The sequence below is a fragment of the Erinaceus europaeus genome, chromosome 13, assembly GCF_950295315.1.
Source record: "Erinaceus europaeus chromosome 13, mEriEur2.1, whole genome shotgun sequence".
Taxonomy (NCBI): Eukaryota; Metazoa; Chordata; class Mammalia; order Eulipotyphla; family Erinaceidae; genus Erinaceus; species Erinaceus europaeus.
The window spans coordinates 52,340,164-52,361,308 of NC_080174.1; the positions used below are offsets into that span (position 1 = coordinate 52,340,164).

General features: G+C 42.5%; 1 protein-coding gene across 9 annotated transcripts in view; it reads left to right on the forward strand.

Moving 5' to 3' along the window:
- The window catches only part of ZMYM4 (zinc finger MYM-type containing 4), a 155,999-nt gene that overhangs the window by 12,006 nt on the left and 122,848 nt on the right, over positions 1-21,145 (forward strand). For 2 of the 9 annotated variants that reach the window (XM_060205860.1, XM_060205866.1), the window contains exon 2: positions 20,246-20,331. The exons of the other annotated variants lie outside the window; for them this stretch is intronic. The gene's annotated coding sequence lies outside the window, so the exon portion shown is untranslated. The remainder of the gene's footprint in view (positions 1-20,245; positions 20,332-21,145) is intronic. 9 annotated transcript variants of the gene reach the window in all.

A 21,145-nucleotide genomic window follows, 5' to 3' on the forward strand; every position in this document is an offset into this window, starting at 1 on the left:
TGAAGCAGGTCTGCAGGTGTCTGTCTTTCTCTCCTCCTCTCTGTCTTCCCCTCCTCTCTCCATTTCTCTCTGTCCTATCCAACAACGACAACAACAATAATAACCACAACAATAAAACAAGGGCAACAAAAGGGAATAAATAAATAAAATAAATATATATATATATTTTAAAAAAGGTGATTTGGCAGCGGGATAATCTCAGGTGGCGCAAAGCACAAGGACCAGCCTAAGGATCCCGGTTCAAGACCCCAGCTCCCCTCCTGCAGGGGAGTCGCTTCACAAGCGTTGAAGCAGGTCTGTAGGTGTCTGTCTTTCTCTCCCCTTCTCTGTCTTCCCCTCCTCTTTCCATTTCTCTCTGTCCTATCCAACAATGATGACATCAACAACAACTACAACAACAATGAAAAACAAGGGCAACAAAAGGGAAAATAAATAAATACATAAATACATTAAAGGTGATTTAGGGATAATATATACTGGTTTTTCTGTTAAATCATGTGCTCATTTAGGACAGTATCTTATCTTATTTATTTATTTATTTATTGCTTTTCTAACTAACACCTGAGTCCTCAACATAGTAAGTATTCAAAAGACATTGATTTTGGTAAGAGAAGTATACCTGTTATATTTGAACTATGGCTTGGATATCAAGTAAGCTGCTTTGTAATTTGGGAGCTTTCATAAGTATACCATCCTTTATACTTTGTAGAGTTTACTCCTCTAGATCAAGATTTAGGGATTTTTTTAAAAAAAAAATCTATTTATTATTGGATAGAGACAGAAACTGAAAGGGGAAACTGAAAGGAGATAGTAAAGAAGAGAGACAGGGGTCGGGTGGTAGCATAGTGGAATAAGTGCAGGGATGGGCTTAAGGATCCGGTTTGAGTCCCCGGCTCCCCACCTGCAGGGGACTTGCTTCACAGGCCATGAAGTAGATTTGCAGGTGTCTGTCTTTCTCTCACCTTCTCTGTCTTCCCCTCTTTTCTCCATTTCTCTCTGTCCTATCCAATAACGATGTCAACAACAATAATAACCACAACAATGCTAAAAACAAACAAACAAAAACCGAGGGCAACAAAAGGGGGAAAAAGGTAGCCTCCAGGAGCAGTGGATATATGTTGTAGGCACTGAGCCCCAGCAATAACCCTGGAGGCAAAAATAAATAAATAAATAAATAAATAAATGAATGAAAGGAAGAAAGAAGAGAAACAGAGACATCTGTAGCCTGGCTACAGGTCTTTCTCTCCCCCTCTCTGTCTTTCCCATCTCTCTCCATTTTTCTCTTTCCTCTCAGACAACGACGACATCATTAACAACAATAATAACTACAACATCAATAAAAAAACAAGGCCAACAAAGGGGAGAAAAATAAAAAAAATAAAAGAGGGGGTGCTGGGCAGTAGCGCACTATGTTAAGTGCATGTGGAGCAGGGATGGGCCTAAGGATCCAGGTTTGAGACCCCCACCACCCCACTTGCAGGCCGTCGCCTCACAGGTGGTGAAGCAGGTCTGCAGGTGCCTCCTCTCATCTTCCCCCTCCTCTCTCGACTCTCAGTTCCTCTCTGTCTTATTCAACAACAACAACAGCTATAACAGTAACTACAAGGGCAACAAAATGGGAAAAATGCCCTCTAGGAGCAGTGGATTCGTGGTGCAGGCACAGCCCCAGCGATAACCCTGGAGGCAAAAGAAAAAGAGAAAGACACCTGCAGCCCTGCTTCACCACCTCTTGAAGCTTTCCCCCTGCAGGTGGAGACAAGGGGCTTGAAAAAGACTCTGCCTTTCTCTTTTTCTTTCTCTCTCTTTCTATGTTTCTCATTAACAAATAAAATCTTGGGGGTTGGGCGGTAGTGCAGCGGGTTAAGCGCACATGGCGCAAAGTGCAAGGACGAGTGTAAGGATCCCAGTTCGAGCCTGTGCTCCCCACCTGCAGGGGAGTCGCTTCACAGGTGGTGAAGCAGGTCTGCAGGTGTCTCTATCTTTCTCTCCCCTCTCTGTCTTCCCTTCCTCTCGATATCTCTCTGTCCTATCCAACAATGACATCAACAACGACAATAAAAACTGCAACAAGGGCAACAAAAGGGGGAAAAATGTCCTGCAGGAATAGTGGATTGATTCATGGTGCAGGCACTGAGCCTTAGCAATAACCCTGGAGGCAAAAATAAATAAATAAATAAAATTAAAAAAAAAATTTATTCCCTTTTGTTGCCCTTGTAGTTATTATTGTTCTTGTTATTGATGTCATTCTCAGATAGGACAGAGAGGAATGGAGAGGAGGGGAAGACAGAGGGGGAGAGAAAGATAGACACCTGCAGACCTGCTTCACCACCTGTGAAGCGACTCCCCTGCAGCTGGGGAGCCCGGGCTCGAACTGGGATTTTACGCAGGTCCTTGTGGTTTGCGACACGTGCGCTTAACCCACTGTGCTACCGCCCGACTCCCAATAAATAAAATCTTAAAAAATAAAAAAAGAAAGAAAGCATATGTAGGTAGAATGCTTCTAAATTTATAAAAACAAAATGATCTTTTTCCTTAATTTTTTTCAACTTTTTTTGTTTATTTGATAGAGACAGCCAAAAATCAAGAGGAGGGGGGGTTATAGAGAGGGAGAGAGAGAGAGAGGCACTTGTAGCACTGCTTCACCACTCCTGAAACTTTCCTTTTTCAGGTGGGCCTTGAGAGCTTGAACCCAGGTCCTTTTGTGCTCAACCAGGTGTACCACTGCCCAATCCCCAAAGTGATCTTTTCCCATTTCCCACATATAGACATACTTAGGCATATATGAACTTGGAGAATGTTGGATGGGTACTTATTTTAATGTTGATTACCAACAAGGGGTAGAATTGAGAAAGGAAAGGGAGGATAAAGGAAAACCGTCTTCAAATTGGAAAAATATTCATGGTAGAGTTAAAAAAAAAATTATTTCCTTTTGTTGCCCTTGTTCTATTGTTGTAGTTATTATTGTAGTTATTGTTGTTGTTATTGATGTCACTGTTGTTAGACAGGACAGAGAAATGGAGAGAGGAGGGGAAAGACAGGGGGAAGAGAAAGATAGACACCTGCAGACCTGCGTCACTGCCTATAAAACTGTCTTGTGAAGTGACTCCTCTGCGGGAGGGGAGCCGGGGCTTGAACCGGGATCCTTACACCGGTCCTTGTGCTTTGTGCCACGTGCACTTAACCTGCTGCGCTACTGCCTGATTCCCTCATGGTAGAATTTGAAGTGAAAATGTAGATAATTTTTTTCTATACTCTGTATACATGTAAAAATTGAACATGCATGTAGGAATAGAAAATAATATGAACAACTGAAAACACTGATTTTACTGCATTATGGAATAGTGGAGGAGTTTTGCTTTGGGTTTCTGTTATTTTATCATAAAATTATAAGAGATTGTTTCTTCTTAATTTTTTTTTTTTTTCTTTCCCTGTTCTTTCTTTTTTGCCTCCAGGACTGTTGTTGGGGCTTGGTGCCTGCACTACAAATCTACTGCTCCTGGAGGCTTTTTTTTCCCATTTTGTTGCCCTTGTTGTCGGTATTCTTATTGTTGCTGTTGCTGTTGTTGAATAGCACAGAGAGAAATCGAGAGGAGAGGGGAAGAGAAAGATAGACACCTGCAGACCTGCTTCACCACTCGTGAAGCGACTCCCCTGCAGGTGGGGAGCCGGGGGCTCAAACCAGGGTCTTTAGGCCAGTCCTTATGCTTTGTGCCATGTGCGCTTAACCTGCTGCGCTACTGCTTGGCCCTTTTTTTTTTTTTTTTTTTTTTTTGCCACCAGAGTTATAGTTGGGACTCAGTGCTTACACAGCAAATACCCCACTCCCAGTGGCCATTTTTCCCCTTTTTATTTGTTAGGATAGAGAAATTGAGAGGGAAGGGGAGAATAGATAGATAGAAAGATAGGTAGGTAAGTAGGTAGTTAGATGGATAGATAGAGAATGAGAGAGAAAGCATTGCTTCACCGATTGGAGTTGTCCTTGGGCTTGGACTTGGGTCCTTGTACATGGTAATGTGTGGGTGTGCCACTGCCAAGCCCCACCTCTTAATTTTGTTTATTATTTCCTTCCTTTTAAAATATATTTAATTATTTGTTTTGGATATAGATCACGAGGTGTTGGGGGGATAGATGGCTGGGTGGTGTTGCGCCTGGTTAAGTGTATCGTATTATCATGCACAAGGACCCAGGTTCAAGCCCGTGGTCCCTATCAGCAAGGAGAAAGCTTCATGAGTGGTGAAGCAGTGCTATTGGTCAGTCTCTCTCTTTCTCTATCTATCTATCTATCTATCTATCTATCTATCTCCCCATCCCTCTCAAGTTTTCTCTGTTCTTTTTTTTTTTTAATTTATTGGGGAATTAATGTTTTACATTTAACAGTAAATACAATAGTTTGTACATGCATAACATTCCCCAGTTTCCCATATACTATACAACCCCCACTAGGTTCTCTTGTCAGCCTGCTTGGATCTGTATTTTACCCACCCACCCACCCCAGAGTCTTTTACTTTGGTGCAATTTGCCAATTCCAGTTCAGGTTCTACTTGTGTTTTCTTTTCTGATCTTGTTTTTCAACTTCTGCCTGAGAGTGAGATCATCCCATATTCATCCTTCTGTTTCTGACTTATTTCACTTAATATGAATTTTTCAGAGTCCATCCAAGATCGGCTGAAAACGGTGAAGTTACCATTTTTTATAGCTGAGTAGTATTCCATTGTATATATACCACAACTTGCTCTTACTAAGCTCCCCACTTGCAGGTTGGGACTGGGGACTTGAACCTGGGTCCTTGTACATTGTAACATATGTACCTCTACCAGGTGTGCACCATTCATTTTTGCTAAATAGGTTACTTACAACACAGTGTGATATGGACTTGGGAGATAACATAATAGTTATGACCTGAGGCTCCAAGTTCCCAGCCAAAGCTGAGCAGGGTTTTGGTCAAATGAACATTGTGTTACATATTATTTTGGATGTAAATATTGATATAAATTGAAAGTTTAGGCCTAGGAGGTGACTCAGCAGTGGAGCACATATACTTTTACGTATGTAAAGCCAGCCCTGTGTTTGGTCTCTGGCACCACATGAGAAAGCATCACAAGCAAGTAAAACTCTATGGACCATGAGCTGACACTTTGACCTCCTTCACGCTTATCAAAAATAAGAATTAGAGGGCTGGGTGGTGGAGCACATACCATGCTCATGTCGAGGTGGAGGGGTGCTGCAAGTATCTCTCTTCCTCTATCTCCTTCTTTCTTCTTGATCTCTCTGTCTTTACTCAACAAATAAGTAAAATATATTTTTTAAAATTTTATTTTATTTTCCCTTTTGTTGCCCTTGTTTTATTGTTGTAGTTATTGAGGTCGTTGCTGTTGGATAGGACAGAGAAATGGAGAGAGGAGAAGACAGAGAGGGGAAGAGAAAGATAGACACCTGCAGACCTGCTTCACCGCCTGTGAAGCGACTCCCTTGCAGGTGGGGAGCTGGCGGCTCGAACCGGGATCCTTACGCCGGTCCCTGCGCTTTGCGCCACATGCGCTTAACCCACTGCGCCACTGCCCGACTTCCCCCCCCCCCCAGTAAAATATTTTATAAAAGTCTTAAAAAGAAATAAAAATTAGGGAAGCTGGTTCCATGTTAGAGCTTGTGTTTCAGTTTTTTTTTTTTTTTCCTCCAGGGTTATTGCTGGGCTCGGTGCCTGCACCATGAATCCACCGCTCCTGGAGGCCATTTTTCCCCCCCTTTTGTTGCCCTTGTTGTAGCTTCGTTGTGGTTATTATTATTGCCCTTGTTGACCCAATTCGTTGTTGGATAGGACAGAGAGAAATGGAGAGAGGAGGGGAAGACAGAGAAGGGGAGAGAAAGATAGACACCTGCAGACCTGCTTCATCGCCTGTGAAGCGACTCCCCTGCAGGTGGGGAGCCGGGGGCTCGAACCGGGATCCTTATGCCAGTCCCTGCGCTTTGTGCCACATGCGCTTAACCCACTGCGCCACCGCCCGACCCCCTTGTGTTTCAAATTTATCCTGGGTTTAGTCCTTATATTGCGTTAAAAATGTTTGTACTTTATATGTATACAAGGAGTGTGTAAATCTTATTTAAGGAGCTGGTGATGGTGCACCTGCTGGAGCGCACATGTTATAGTGTCAAGGACTGGGGTTCAAGCCACCCAATCTCAGGCTGTGGGGGAGGGAGGCGTGACATGGACTTCACAAGTGGTGAAGCAGTGCTGCCGGTGTTTCTCTGCTGCTCTCTATCTCTCCCTTCTCTGAATTTCTGACTATCTCTATCAAATAAATAAAGATACTAAAAATAAACTTATTTAAGAATGGATTAAGAGGAAGTCGGGCAGTAGCGCAACAGGTTAAGTGCACGTAACACAAAGCACAAGGACCTGCTTCACTACTTGTGAAGTGTCCCCTCTGCAGGTGGGGAAAAGGGGCTTGAACCTGGATCCTTGCTTTTTGTACTATGTGCGCTGAACTGCGTGTGCCACGGCCTGGCCCCTTTAAGGTTTATTTATTTATTTTAATCATTTTTACCAGGGAAAAATGGTTTACAGGACAGTTATTGACACTTGGGTATGATTTCTCATCTTATGATGGGTGGTCTGCACACTACTCTGACCATCAAATTAAGTCATTCACTTTTAAAATATTTATTTATTTATTTATTCCCTTTTGTTGTCCTTGTTCTGGACTCAGTGATATTTACAAAGCTACTTCTCAGTCAGTACTCTTGCTTTACCTTCCCCATACCTTCACAGAGTATATGGGAATCTGTGGATACATTCTACGTCATACAGGCCCTAAGGATACCTGCACAGCTCCTTCCAAGACCTTGAGTTTAATTTTTCACTCGAAATTTTGCAAATATTCTTTAAAAAATTCCCTCTCTACTCTTTTTTATATATGTTTTCCCTTTTGTTGCCCTTCTTGTTTTTCATTGTTGCTGTAATTGATCCCCCCCACTTTAAAAAATTATTATTATTATCTTTTTGCCTCCAGGTTATTGTTAAGGCTCAGTGCCTGCACTATAAATCCACTGCTCCTAGAGACCATTTTTCCCATTTTGTTGCTCTTGTTGTAGTTGTTATAGTTGTTGTTGTTGGATAGGACAGAGAGGAGGGGACGACAGAGAGGGGGAGAGAAAAATAGACACCTGCAGACCTGCCTCATTGCTAGTGAAGCCACTCCCCTGCAGGCCGTGTTCCCCTGGGCTAGAACCAGGATCCTTACTCAGGTCCCTGCGCTTTGCATCACATGTATTTAACCCGCTTTTCTACTGCCCAGTTCCTTAATGTTTATTTTTATATCATTATTATTCCTTTGTTCTTACTTTTTTTTTAAAAAAACTTTTACTTATTTATTTTGAATAGAGACATAGAGAAATTGTGAGGGAAGGGGAAATAGAGCGAGAGAGAGACAGACAACTGCAGACCTGCTTCACCACTCTTTAAAAAAAATTTTTTTTTATTATCTTTATTTATTAGATAGAGACAGCCAGAAATTGAGAGGGTAGGGGAGATAGAGAAGGAGAGAGAAAGAGTGACACTTGCAGCCCTGCTTCACCACTTGCAAAGCTTTCCCTCTGTCGGTGGGGACCAGGGGCTCAAACCTGGGTCTTTGAGCACTATAACATGTGGCTTCACCATTCTTGAACCTTTCCCCCTTCAGATGGGACCAGGGGCTTGAACCCAGATCCTTGCACACTGTAATGTGTGTGCTTAACTAGGTGTGCCACTACCTGCCACCCCATTTTTCCTTCTTTTTTAAAAAAATATTTATCCCCTTTTGTTGCCCTTGTTGTTTTATTGTTACAGTTGTTATTGATGTTGTCATTGTTGGATAGGACAGAGAGAAATGGAGAGAGGAGAGGAAGACAGAGGGGGAGAGAAAGATACCTGCAGACCTGCTTCACTGTCTATGAAGCGACTCCCCTTTAGGTGGGGAGCCAGTGCCGGGTTGTGTAACGGAGGAAAGAGAAGAGACCAGGAACTCGTGGCTGAGCCGAACGCAATGCAATGCCTTTATTGATCAGAGACGACGCTTTTTATATGTCTCTTTAACTGGAAGTGGCAAGTGGGAAAAGGAAATGGCTAGGAAAGGGGGTGGAGAAAAGAAAAGAGTTCGAACGTAGAAAGCTTCCATAGCAGCTGTAGCGAAAGTTTTAACCAATGGGATAAACGGGTCTCAGGCAAATCAGTGACTATGTAAATAGACCATAGTATCAATGGTGTAATGCCCAACAAGCCAGAACTTGAACGGGGTCCTTAAGCTGGTCCTTGGGCTTTGTACCACGTGCACTTAACCCACTGCGCTACCACTGACTTCCCCATTTTTCCTTCATTACCAGAGCACTGCTCAGCTCTGGTTTGTGGTGGTGCTGGGGAATTTATTTGTTGGAGCCTCAGATGTGAGAGTCTCTTTGTATTACCATTATGCTATCTACCCCCACCCAAATTAAGTCCTTCTTCACCATGATGCACTGAGTCATCAACTCCCTCTCTAGCTCCTCACACCTGCCTATACACACCTGTTGTCTTGCTTTGCTACAATGCACCACACCCAGCCCAGGTTTCACCCTACGTTTCCCTCTTTTCCCCCTTGTTTCTTAAATTCTACTTATCAGTTAGATCACTCAGTACTCCCCCTCCTCTTTCTTCTTGTATCACTTAACATGATTCTTTCAAGTTTTTTTTTTAGATATTTATTTATTCCCTTTTGTTGCCCTTGTTTTATTGTTGTTGTAGTTATTACTGTTCTTGTTATTGATGATGATGTTGTTGGATAGGACAGAGAGAAATGGAGAGAGGAGGGGAAGACAGAGAGGGAGAAAGCTAGACACCTGCAGACCTGCTTCACTGTTTGTAAAGTGACTCGCCTACAGGTGGGGAGCCAGGGGCTCGAACTGGGATCCTTCTGTTGGTCCTTGTGCTTTGTGCCACCTGTGCATAACCCACTGTGCTACCACCCAACTCCCTATTCTTTCAAGTTTTATCCAGGATGAGGCAAAAGAAATGATTTCATCAACAAGAGCTGGTGAGGATGTAAGGAAAAAGGAATCCTTTTGTACTATTGGGAGGAATGTAGGTCCAACCCCTGAGGAAAAGTCTGGAAAAGAGCTTTTTCAGAACACTAGAAACAGACCTACAGTTATTTTCATAGGGATCTACAGAAAGAACACAAAACATATATCCAGCGAGATCTATGCACACATAAGTTCATTGCAGCACATCCTGTTTTTTTTTTTTTTTTTTTAAAGGGGGTGTTGAAGAAGAGAGAGTTTAAGAGCCCACAAGATTGAATCTTCCTTCAGTGCAGTGCAGGTCAGCACCAAGCCTGGGTTGCAGATGGCAGTGCAGCACACTCTTCAAGATAGCAGTGGCATTTGTAATGTCTCAGACTTAGAAACAACTCAGATACCCAGTAGCAGATGAGTGACTACAAATGTTGTGGTATATATAAACACTCATCTGTTTTATTTTTGTTTCTGGGCTTGAGTCTTTAAAGATGCTTCTGAAGCAAATATTGTGAAATGAATCTTTTGCCAATGTTTTCGTCTATGTATTTGATAGTTTCTCTGGTCTACTATGTGAGTCTTTGCTCAGTTTGGAGTTTTGTACATAGTGACATGTGATGATCCTCTTCATACTTCTGTATATTTCTCTTCTCTCTCTTTTACTTCTGTATGTTTCAACACAAATTTCCCAGCACCATTTGTTGAAGGCATGCTCCTATCTCCATTTAATGTTTTGCTTCCATATCAAAAATTAGATGACCATAGATTTTGTTTGTTTTTGGTTTTTTGGTTAGTGGAGCTTTACCTATCAAGCCTGGTTTTTAGATACAGAGGGAGAGAGGGAAAGACACAGCACAGTGGCCCCAGAGGGGGATGCAGTGGACAATGCATTGGACTCACAGACATGAGGTCCTGAGTTTGTGTGCCATAGTTATGCTCTGGTTGTCTACTCTCCCTTATCTTATTAACAAATAACTCTTAAGTGGTCCTGGAGTTGGTGCAGTGGATAAAATACTAGACTCTCGAGTGTGAGGTTCCTAGTTCAATCCCCGGCAGCACGTGTAACAGAGTGATGTCTGGTTCTTTCTCTCTCTTCTCCTCTTTCTCATGAATAGCTAAATAAAAAAATAACTCTTAAAGTTTTTTCTGTTTATATAGTTACATAATTTATCAGATAGGGGAATAGCAAAATAGTTATGCAAAAAAGACATGCCTGAGAGAGCAAAGGTTCCAGGTTCAATCTCCAGCACCATCATAAGCTAGAGCTAAGCAGTGGTCTGGGGGATGGATATATAAAGTTACTGAGAGATTTATTTAATTAATAAACATTTATTTATTTCATATGGTAGAGTTCACATGAGAAACAAGAAGCCAGAGTACAGAGCACCACTTTTGTCCATTTGGTGCCTGAGAGTGAGTGAGGAACCCATGGCATGTATAGCCTATGTTCTACTAGTTGAGCTAATCCCTGGCTGGTTTTTTTTTTTTTTTTTTTTTTTTTTTTAAAACCAGAGCAGTGCTCTGCTCTGACTTATGGTGCAGGTGATTGAACCTGGGACTGAAGAGCTTCAGGCGTGAGTGTCTGCATAACCATTATGCTGTATACCCCCACCCCATAAGCATTCATTAATTTGATGTAGTCCTATTTATTTTTCCTTTTTGGATAGGACAGATAGAAATTGAGAAAGGAGGGGGGAGACACAGGGAGACACCTACAAACCTGCTTCACTACTTGTGAAGTGACTCCCATACAGGTAGAGAGTGGAGGGCTGGAACCAGGATCCATGCACAGGACCTTGTGCTTCATTTTATATGCACTTAACCCAGTGTGCCGCTGCCGGCCCCATCCCATTTATTTTTCTTGTCTTAGTTTTCTATGACAGTGGGTTAAATCTCTTAAGTACATCTCTAGTCACACAGTGTTTTCTCCTTTCAGATCAGTTATCTTTATCCATTTGAGTTACTTATTTTTTTTTTTAAATTTTTGTATTTATTTATTTTCCCTTTTGTTGCCCTTGTTGTTTTTTATTGTTGTTGTAGTTATTATTGTTGTTATTGATGTTGTTGTTGTATAGGACAGAGAGAAATAGAGAGAGGAGGAGAAGACACATAGGGGGAGATAAAGATAGACAGACACCTGCAGACCTGCTTCACCGCCTGTGAAGCGACACCCCTGCAGGTGGGGAGCCCGGGGCTTGATTCGGGATCCTTCCCCGTCCTTGCACTTTGCGCCACGTGCGCTTAACCTGCTGCGCTATCGCCCAACTCCCTATTTTTTTATTTTTATTTATTCATTCCCTTTTGTTGTCCTTGTTGTTTTTTATTGTTGTAGTTATTATTACTGTTGTTACTGATGTCGTCATTGTTGGATAGGACAGAGAGAAATGGAGAGAGGGAGGGGAAGACAGAGAGGAGGAGAGAAAGATAGACACCTGCAGACCTGCTTCATCTCCTGTGAAGCGGCTCCGTTACAGGTGGGGATCCGGGGGCTCGAACCGGTCCTTGAGCTTTGCACCACCTCTGCTTAACCCGCTGCGCTACTGCTCGACTCCCCCAATTTTTTTTTTTTAGTGAAATACACCTGTATTTTACTATTCATTAGTGAGGGAGAGGGCTGGGGAGGTCACCATAATGTTTATGCAAAAAGCCTTTCCTGCCTGAGGCACCAGAGGTTCCAGGTTTCATCTCCAGCACCACCACAAGCCAGAGTTGATCTGTGCTCTGGTAAAAGGAAACAAAACAAAACAAAACAAAACAAAACAAACAAGAAAGCAAGAGAGAGAGAGACCAGAACATTACACTAACGTGTCATGCCAGGGGTCAAGGTTGGAACCTTATTATTATTTTTTTCTTTCTTTCCTTTTATCAGAGCACTGCTCATCTCTGGCTTATGGTGGTACAGGGGAATCGAACCTGGGACTTCAGAGCCTCAGGCATCAGAGTCTTTTTCCATAACTATTATGCAATCTACCCCTGCCCCAGGACCTTATTCTTGAGAGTACAGTGCTTTATTCACTGGGCAACGCCTTGAGCCACTCTTAACAGTTTTTCAAGGAACAGAAATTAGGATCGATGCTGTTGAGTGCACACATACACAGGAACTAGTGTAATTGTATATGAATCAGCAGATAATATCTGCAGATCCAGGAGGGAACATACGGTGACCCTGGAGCAAAACATATGATATCCTGTATGTGAGATTCTCCTCCTAACCCCTTTCCTTACTGTTTACTAAGGCTTTACTGGCTCTTTATGCCTACATGATTCCATTGCTATGGCGGACTTTTTTTTCCCCCCAGATAAGGGGTGAGAGGGAGAGAGAGAGAGACAAAAAAGGAGGAAACATGCCACAGAACTGATTCATCTCTTGTGAAGCTTTTTCTTTGTGTTGTGCTCCCATGTAGTGGCCAGACACTGGAACTTGGATCATTGTGCATGTTAAATATACTCTGTGGAATGAGCCACCTGGTTCCCATGTGCGTGCGTATGTGTGTGTATTTTTTAATATAGGCAGAGAGGCAAAGGGAGAGTGAAAGAGACCAGCACAGAACCTTGTTCAGTTCAGTAGGGGTTAGTCTGAGCCTGGGTTGCTCATATGGCAAAGCAGCACACTAAGTAAGCAGTTTTCCCTCCCCCAGTGTGTATGTTTTTAATAGCAGCATGTCTCAACTCCCCTAGGAAATTCCATCTCCCCTCCCTTAAAATACGTAGAGATGTCCTTGTCTGTATTTTGCTTGTCTAAGCTTGTCTAAGACCTTCTTAAAAGAATATGAGGAAGAAGATGAGGAATTGTAGGCTAGGCACCATCTGTAGTAGAAGATGACCCTGGTACTAAACCACATCAGGGTACTGCTAACAAAATACTGCCTCTTAGTAGGTTTTAATAGGTTAATGCTTTTGAGTAGCTAGCATGGTATTTTCTTTCTTTTTAAAAAATATTTTATTTATTTTGATAGAGACAGAGAAATTAAGAGGGGGTGAGGAGATAGGGAGAGAGACAGACACATCTGCAGCACTGCTTCACCACTTGTGAAGCTTTCTGCAGGTTCGGGCCAGGGGCTTGAACCCAGGTCCTTGTGCACTCAGCCAGGTGTGCCATGACCTGCCCCTTCCCCCAATATTTTCTCCAGTCAGAGGAGATAGAGTAGGAGCTAAGCATCATTATGGAAGCCTTACAAGTGATTCCCAAAAAGGGGCTGTAATCATTTATGTTCAATTCTGAGTAACATTTAAATTCTTCTTCTTCTTCTTATTTTTATTGTTGTAGTTATTATTGATGTCATCATTGTTGGATAGGACAGAGGGAAATGGAGAGGGGAGGGGAAGACAGAGGGTAAGAGAAAGATAGATACCTGCAGACCTGTTTCACCGCCTGTGAAGCAACTCCCCTGCAAGTGAGGGGCCGGGGGCTCGAACAGGGATCTCTAGGCCGGTCCTTGCCCTAACATTTAAATTATTTTGGAAGCAAATGTTTGCTTCAATTATTTTTTCATTCATCCCCTTTTTTTCCTGAAATTGACATATTCCGGAGTTCCAGCATTTCATACTAAGTTCCTTCTTTACATGAACTTTATTTATTTTCCCCCTTTTGTTGCCTTTGTTTATTGTTATTGTTGTCATTGTTGGATAGGACAGAGAGAAATGGAGAGAGGAGGGGAAGACAGAGGGGGAGAGAAACATAGACACCTGCAGACCTGCTTCACCGCCTGTGAAGTGACTCCCCCTGCAGGTGGGGAGCTGGGGGCTCAAACCAGGATTCTCATGCAAGTCCTTGCACTTTGCGCCACATGTGCTTAATCCACTGTGCTAACACTCGACTCTTCCCCCCCCCCCCTTTTTAACAGAGCACTGCTCAGCTCTAGTTTATAGTGGTGTAGGGGATTGAACTTGGGACTTCAGAGCCTCAGGCATGAGAGTCTGTGTGCATAACCATTATTCTATCATCTCCATATCCCATCCCATCCAAATCCATTATTGGGGCATGAGGTACCAGGAATAGGCACAGAGTCTTCTCATTGCACAACTTGTTCATGGTGCTACTTCCTGCCTGCTGTGGCTTCATCTAATTGGGCAGCGTTGGCTGGCTGGAGAGGGTCTGAATGGGCAGGATCTCAAATGTACTGAGTAATAAGTTCACACTTACCCAGGGCCTTTCTGTATAAGATCATTTTGACTTTGTAACTAGTTGTTTGCACAGGTACATTTGCATTTGTTTTTCAGCAAGGGTTCAGGTGGTTTTTAGAATCAGGAAATTTCTTCAGCAGTAGCTTGCATGTTTTGCATCTATGAGACCTTGAGCTGAGTTTCAGGCATTGCAAACAATGGCAGAGTAGTGTTGTGGACTCTCTCTCTCTCTAAATTTAAAAAAGAAATATTTTTCTTTTTGAAGGGGGGGTTGATATTTACATCAGAACCAGGACCATATACATCTGAAGCCGTTACTGGACCACTGAACAGCATTCTTGACCTCAAGAGATTTACTTACACTGTTATGAAAGTACTTTCGTTCTCAGACTGGGCTTATGACCTGAGAGTTAATAGACCTGAACTTATTATTTCTGCTTGTAACTGCTTGAAAATACTTTGAGAATCCATCTCATATAGCAGACATTCTTGACATCATTACTGCCTTTATTGCCAAGTGCTACTTAGATCCCAAAGCACTTGTGTTGGTTGGCATAAGTTAGAATCAACAACAGGGTATAGCTTGATTAACACTGATGCTACTATATGCTACAATTACTACTATACTGTTCTTTTATTTTTTTGGACCCTTAAATTTAAGCCCAAGGATGCAATCAAGCCAATGCTCAAATCCCATTTTTGTTGGTCTGTCTGTTGTGACCAATGTTAGTGCCTGTCCTTTATTAATCAAATGTTAGAAAACACAGTAATTTGAATAAGAATCAACAGCAGGGGGCCGGGTGGTGGCTCAGAGGGTTAAGCACACATGGCCTGAAGCTCAAGGACCTGTGCAAGGATCATGGTTTGAGGCCCCAGTTTAAGCCTCCTGCTCCCCTCCTGTGGAGGCTGGAGGTCGTTTCACAAGTGTCTTCCCCTCCTCTCTCAATTTCTTTCTGTCCTATTTAACAACAACAACAATAACAACAACAACAACAACAACAACAAAATAGAAAAAATGGCCACCAGGAGCAGTGGATTTGAAGTGTAGGACCAAGCCCCAGCGATAACCCTAGAGTTAAAAAAAAAAATCAACATCAATGAGTAAGAGTTAACCAGTTACAAAATTAGGCCTAAGGATTTGGAAGGTATACTGCACAGCACGTTGAGGGAGCAGCCACTATTATTAACACTGAGACACAGTAGGAGAGGTTGAATGCACACATTACAATGTACAAGGACATGGGTTCAAGCCTGATGTCCCCACCTACAAGGGGGAAGCTTCATAAGTGATGAAACAGCTCTGTAGGTGTCTCTCTACCTTTTCTTCTCCCCTGGCAAAGTAGAGTGCCTCACTGGTATGTGACACACTGTGCTTGATCCCAGATCCACATGAGACCAGCAAAGAAAAATAAGTTCATCGATGGCGGAGTAGTGCTTCGATTTTTCTGTCTCTACTCATTAAAAGTAAAACGAAAAATTGGACCAGGGACGTATTGGATTTTTGGAAGTCATTACATAATTTTTCTGTTTGTCTATGCAAAAAATGCATCATGACTTTTCTGACAATTCTAGTAACTCATCAGACTTCCACATTAAAAGTCTGGATTGCTCAATTGGTAGAACATCATATTTCTTCATCCGAGGGTCCTGAGTTCTTGTCCTTTTTGGGCAAGAATTACTTGTCTATTTTTTCCTCACAATTGGGAGATGGTGCAATGGATAAAGTTTTAGACCCTTGAGCGTAAGTTTCTGAGTTCAGTCTCTAGCATTGCATGTGCCAGAATAATGCTCTGATTTGCTCTAATTAATGAATACATTTAAAAAAATGTTACGGGGGGGTCGGGCGGTAGCACAGTGGGTTAAGCGCACGTGGGGCAAAGTGCAAGGACTGGCATAAGGATCCCGGTTCAAGCCCCTGGCTCCCCACCTGCAGGGGAGTCACTTCACAGGCGGTGAAGTAGGTCTGCAGGTGTCTGTCTTTCTCTCCCCCTTTCTGTCTTCCCCTCCTCTCTCCATTTCTATCCAACAATTTCTGTCTTTCTCTCCTCTCTCTGTCCTATCCAACAATGAACGACATTAACAACAACAATAAACCACAACAAGGCTACAGCAACAAGGGCAAAAGAAAGGGGGAACTAATGGCTTCCAGGAGCAGTGAATTCATGGTGTAGGCACTGAGCCCCAGCAGTAACTCTGGAGGCAAAAAAAAAAAAAAAGAACAAAAAAATGTTATCAGGAAGGTGCCATTGATGATGATGAATCTAGCTGATAAGACAGCTGGAGTACTGGTATACTTCTCTGGGTTGTTTCCTTCCCATTGGAGTGCTCCTGAAACTTTCTGGGCAGCTACCGTTTGAGATCCTGACTAAACTTGTTAGGAAACTACCCATGGAGTTGTATGTATGTGTCACCAAGACTTGGGAAATTGTTGTCTGGGGAGAGGGCCTTTGGGGTACTATTACACATCATTAGCTTCTGTTGGAGCAGGCAGAGTAGTGCACAAGAGAGAACCACCTTCCTTTTGTCACATTTCTTCAGTGCCATCTTCTGACAAAGGTGAATATGGTGTCAGCTGACAAAGGAGAAGTGTTTATAGTTGCCAAATCCATTATGGAAGAACAGAAAATGTGAATTTGAAGTTGAGAGTCAATACATTCATAACTTAAGTTTGTATATTTTATTTTAATTTAATCAGGGTTATTGATGGGGCTTGGTGCCTGCATTGCAAATCAGTGGCCATTTTGTCTTTTCTTTTATCTACTTTTTTTAAAAATTAGGATATAGAAATTGAGAGGGGAGGGGAGGGAGATACCTGCAAACCTTCACCGCTGGTGAAGCAACCCCCCCTCCCCACCTCAAAGGTGGGGGAATCTGGGCTCAAACGGGTCCTGCACATGGTAATGTGTGTGCTTAACCAGGTGTGCCACTGCCTGGCCCCATCTGGTACTCTTTTATTTTTTGCTTTGGGTAGACCTACCTGTACAAGCGATGTAGTTTTTTTTTTTTTTTTAATATTCCCTTTTTGTTGCTCTTGTTTTTACTGTCGTAGTTATTTTTGTTGTTATTGATGTCGTTGTTGGATAGGACAGAGAAATGGAGAGAGGAGGGGAAGACAGGGGGAGAGAAAGACAAACACCTGCAGACCTGTTTCACCGCCTGTGAAGCGACTCCCCTGCAGGTTTGGGACTCTTAACTGCCGGTCCTTGCGCTTTGCACCAAGTGTGCTTAAGCTGCTGCGCTACCGCCCGACTCCCGTGATGTCATTTTTCTTTCTGAAAGATTTACCTGTAGTACTTGTGCTGATCTATGAATTATTCCAGCTTTCATACACCCGAAAAGCATTTGTATTTTGCCTTAAAAAGTACAGTGATCGGGAGTCCGGCGGTGGCGCAGCTGGTTAAGCGCAGGTGATGTGAAGCGCAGGACCAGCGTAAGGACCCCAGTTCGAGCCCCCGGCTCTCCACCTATGGGGGGGGTCGCTTCACAAGTGGTGAAGTAGGTCTGCAGGTGTCTATCTTTCTCTCCTCCCCTCTGCCTTCCCCATCTCTCTCTATTTCTCCATTTCTCTCTGTCCTATCCAACAACGATGACATCAATAACAACAAAGAACAACAATAATAACTGCAACAATAAAACAGCAAGAGCAATAAAAAGGAATACATAAATATTAAAAAAAAAAAGTACAGTGATCGGGGCCGGGTGGTGGCGTATCTGGTTGAGTGCACAAGTACCTGGGTTCGAGCCTCCGGTCCCCACCTACAGGGGGAAAGCTTTGTGAGTGGTGAAGCAGGTCTGAAGTTGTCTTTCTGTCTCTCTCCCTATCTCCCCATCTCCTCTCAATTTCTGGCTGTCTCTATAAATAAATAAAGATAATAAAAAAATAGAGCTATCATAGGTGCCAGGTGGTGGTGCACCTAGTTAAGCGCACACATTACAATGGACAAGGACCCAGTCCAAGCTACAGGTCCCACCTGCAGGGGAAAAGCTTCATGAGTGGTGAAGTATGACTACAGGTGTCTCTCTGTCTCTTTTCCTCTATCTTCCCCATCCCTTTGAATTTCTTTTTGTCTTTATCCAATAATAAAAAATAAAAAATAGGGAGTCGGGTTGTAGTGCAGTGGGTTAAGCGCAGGTGGTGCAAAGCACAAGGACTGGTGTAAGGATCGCGGTTCAAGCCCCCAGCTCCCCACCTGCAGAGGAGTCGTTTCACAGCTGTGAAGCAGGTCTGCAGGTGTCTATCTTTCTCTCCTCCTCTCTGTCTTCCCCTTCTCTCTCCATTTCTCTCTCTCCTATCCAACAACGACATCAATGATGACTACAACAATAAAACAGCAAGGGCAACAAAAGGGAATAAATAAATAATAAAAAATATTTTTAAAAAAGTAAAAAATAAAGTGATCATAAAATACGTATAGCAAAATTACCATTTGATGCACTTTAGGTTTATAGTTAAGTGGCATTAAATGCAATTATTATTTTATTTATTTTTTAACTGAGCCCTGCTCAGCTCTGGCTTGTGATTGTGTGAGGGGTTGATCCTGGGACTTTGGAACCTCAGGCATCTCCCCTACCCCTTTAAATGCATTTATAATGATGTTTAATCATTGCTATCATCAGTCTCTGTTGCTCTTTTTTGTCTTGTAAAATTGAAACTCCATACCCATTAAAGGATCATTCTGCATTCCTCCCAGCATTTGGCAACTGTTCTCAAGTTTCAGCCATGTTGTGCTATGTGCCAAAATGTCCTTTCCTTTGAAGGGTGAAGACTATTCCATTGTATGTTTATACCACATTTAGTTATCTCTGTTGATGGACACTTGATGATTTCCATCATGTTTATTTTTTTTTTAGCCATGAACTAAAGTAAACGATGCTATAGGTGTCCTTTAGTATCTTGTTTGAACCTTTTTTTTTTTTTTTTTAAGTATGTATCATGAATTGGAATTACTGGAGTACATGGTTATACCTGGACCTCTGTGCCCGTATGGCTCCACCAGTCTAAGTGGACTCTCTTTTTTCCTCCTTACCCTCCTCCTCCTTTTATAGAGGATGAGAAAAAGTGAGAGGAAAGAGACCTCATTACTGCTCCACTGCTTATGAAAGTTCCCTTGTGCAGGTTCTCCTATGTGGTGGCCTGGGACACGACCCCAGTTCTTGTGCTTGGTAATGTGTGTACTCTTATCAGGTGAGCTATTTTCCTGACCCCCACCCTTAAATTTTTTTTTTGAGTAACTGCCATATTCTTTTCTATGGCAATTGTATCTCTTTTACATTTACACCAACAATGCACAGACTTCTCAGTCTCTCACAAGATTTATTTATTGTTTTTTAAAATTTTTTAAAATTTTATTTATTTATTTATTTATTTATTTATTTATGTATTTATTTATGTATTTATGTATTTATGTATTGGATAGAGACAGCCAGAAATTGAGAGGAAAGGGGTGATAGACAGAGAGACACCTGCAGCACTGCTTCACCACTTGTGAAGCTCTTCCCCCTTGCAGGTGGGGACCAAGCGCTTAAACCTGGGTCTTTGCAAATGTATCATGGGGACTTAACCAGGTGTACCACCACCCAGCCCCAAGATTTATATATTGCATTAGAGTTGTACATAACTTAGAAAGAAAGGAGAGCGAGCGAGCAAGGCAGACAAGCCAGGACACTATTCTATTATTTGTAGTGATAGGGATTGAACTGGGACCCTCCGGCAGGAAAGTCCAATGTTACACCAATTAAACTATTTCCAATAGCTGTAGTTTAGACCCCCCCCCCCAATGATTAGTGATATTGAGAAAGTGTGTGTGTGTGTGTGTGTGTGTGTGTGTGTGTTTCTCAAAAAAAGTCACAGTGGATAGTTTAATAAACACAAGACAATTACAGGACAGTGGAGGGCAGAATTACAGCAGATGGGTTTATATTCTTCACCCTCATCCTTTCCATCAGCACTGTCCTGTCCAGGCAGTAGAGCTCCAAGAATTACAGATCTGGATTCCAGCCTGAACAACATGGGTGGAAATGCATTCATATTTGAGTAGGATAGGATGCATATGGCTTTGCAGAACTGGAAGGGTGGATGACAGTATTCTTTCCCTGGCAGACTACCAAGGAGTCTGAGAGAGAAGAAAGAGAGAAGACCGCCCAGATGGATTCTCTATACTCTTTCCCCTGACCATTAAATGGAAGGTGGGCACCTCACCCTGACCCCTGATAGTGAGCATCTTTCTATTTGCATGTTGGTCTCCTGTAGCACCACTTCACTGCTCTTGAAGTTTCTCCCCTCAAGGTGGAGACTGGGGACTTGAACTAGGGTCCTTGTGCATGGTAATGAGTGAACTTCAACCTGTCTTCCCTTTTCTCTTTCAGCACTTTGAATCTATCAACACATACTGGTTTCTACCTCCAAGGTTCTTGATGAGAAATTTGCTCATGTACTGAGCTCTTATATGTATTGAGTCATTTCTGTTTAGCAACTTTTTTTTCCCCGTCTCCATGGGTATCACAGGGGCTCCGTGCCTGCACTAGGAATCTGCTGCTCCTGGAGGCTATGTTTTCCCCTTTTTTGTTACCCTTGTTGTTTATCATTGTTGTTATTATTGTTGTCATTGTTGTTGGATAGGACAGAGAGAAATTGAGTGAGGGGGAGAGAAAGATAAACACCTGCAGACCTGCTTCACTGTCTGTAAAACGAACCCCCTGCAGGTGGGGAGCCGGGGACTTGGAATTGCTGGCCCTTGCACTTCGCGCCATGTGCGCTTAACACACGTATTTTCTAGTTTCTCTTTGTTTAATTTTGGAAGCTTGTAGGTATCTAGAAATTTGTCTGTTTCTTCCAGTTCTCTAGCTTGGTGGCATATAGTTGTTCATAGAAGCCTTGCATGGTACTTTGGATTTTTTAAAAAAATTATTTCTTTATTGGGGAATTAATGTTTTACATTCAACAGTAAATATAATAGTTTGTACTTGCATAACATTCCCCAGTTTCCCATATAACAATACA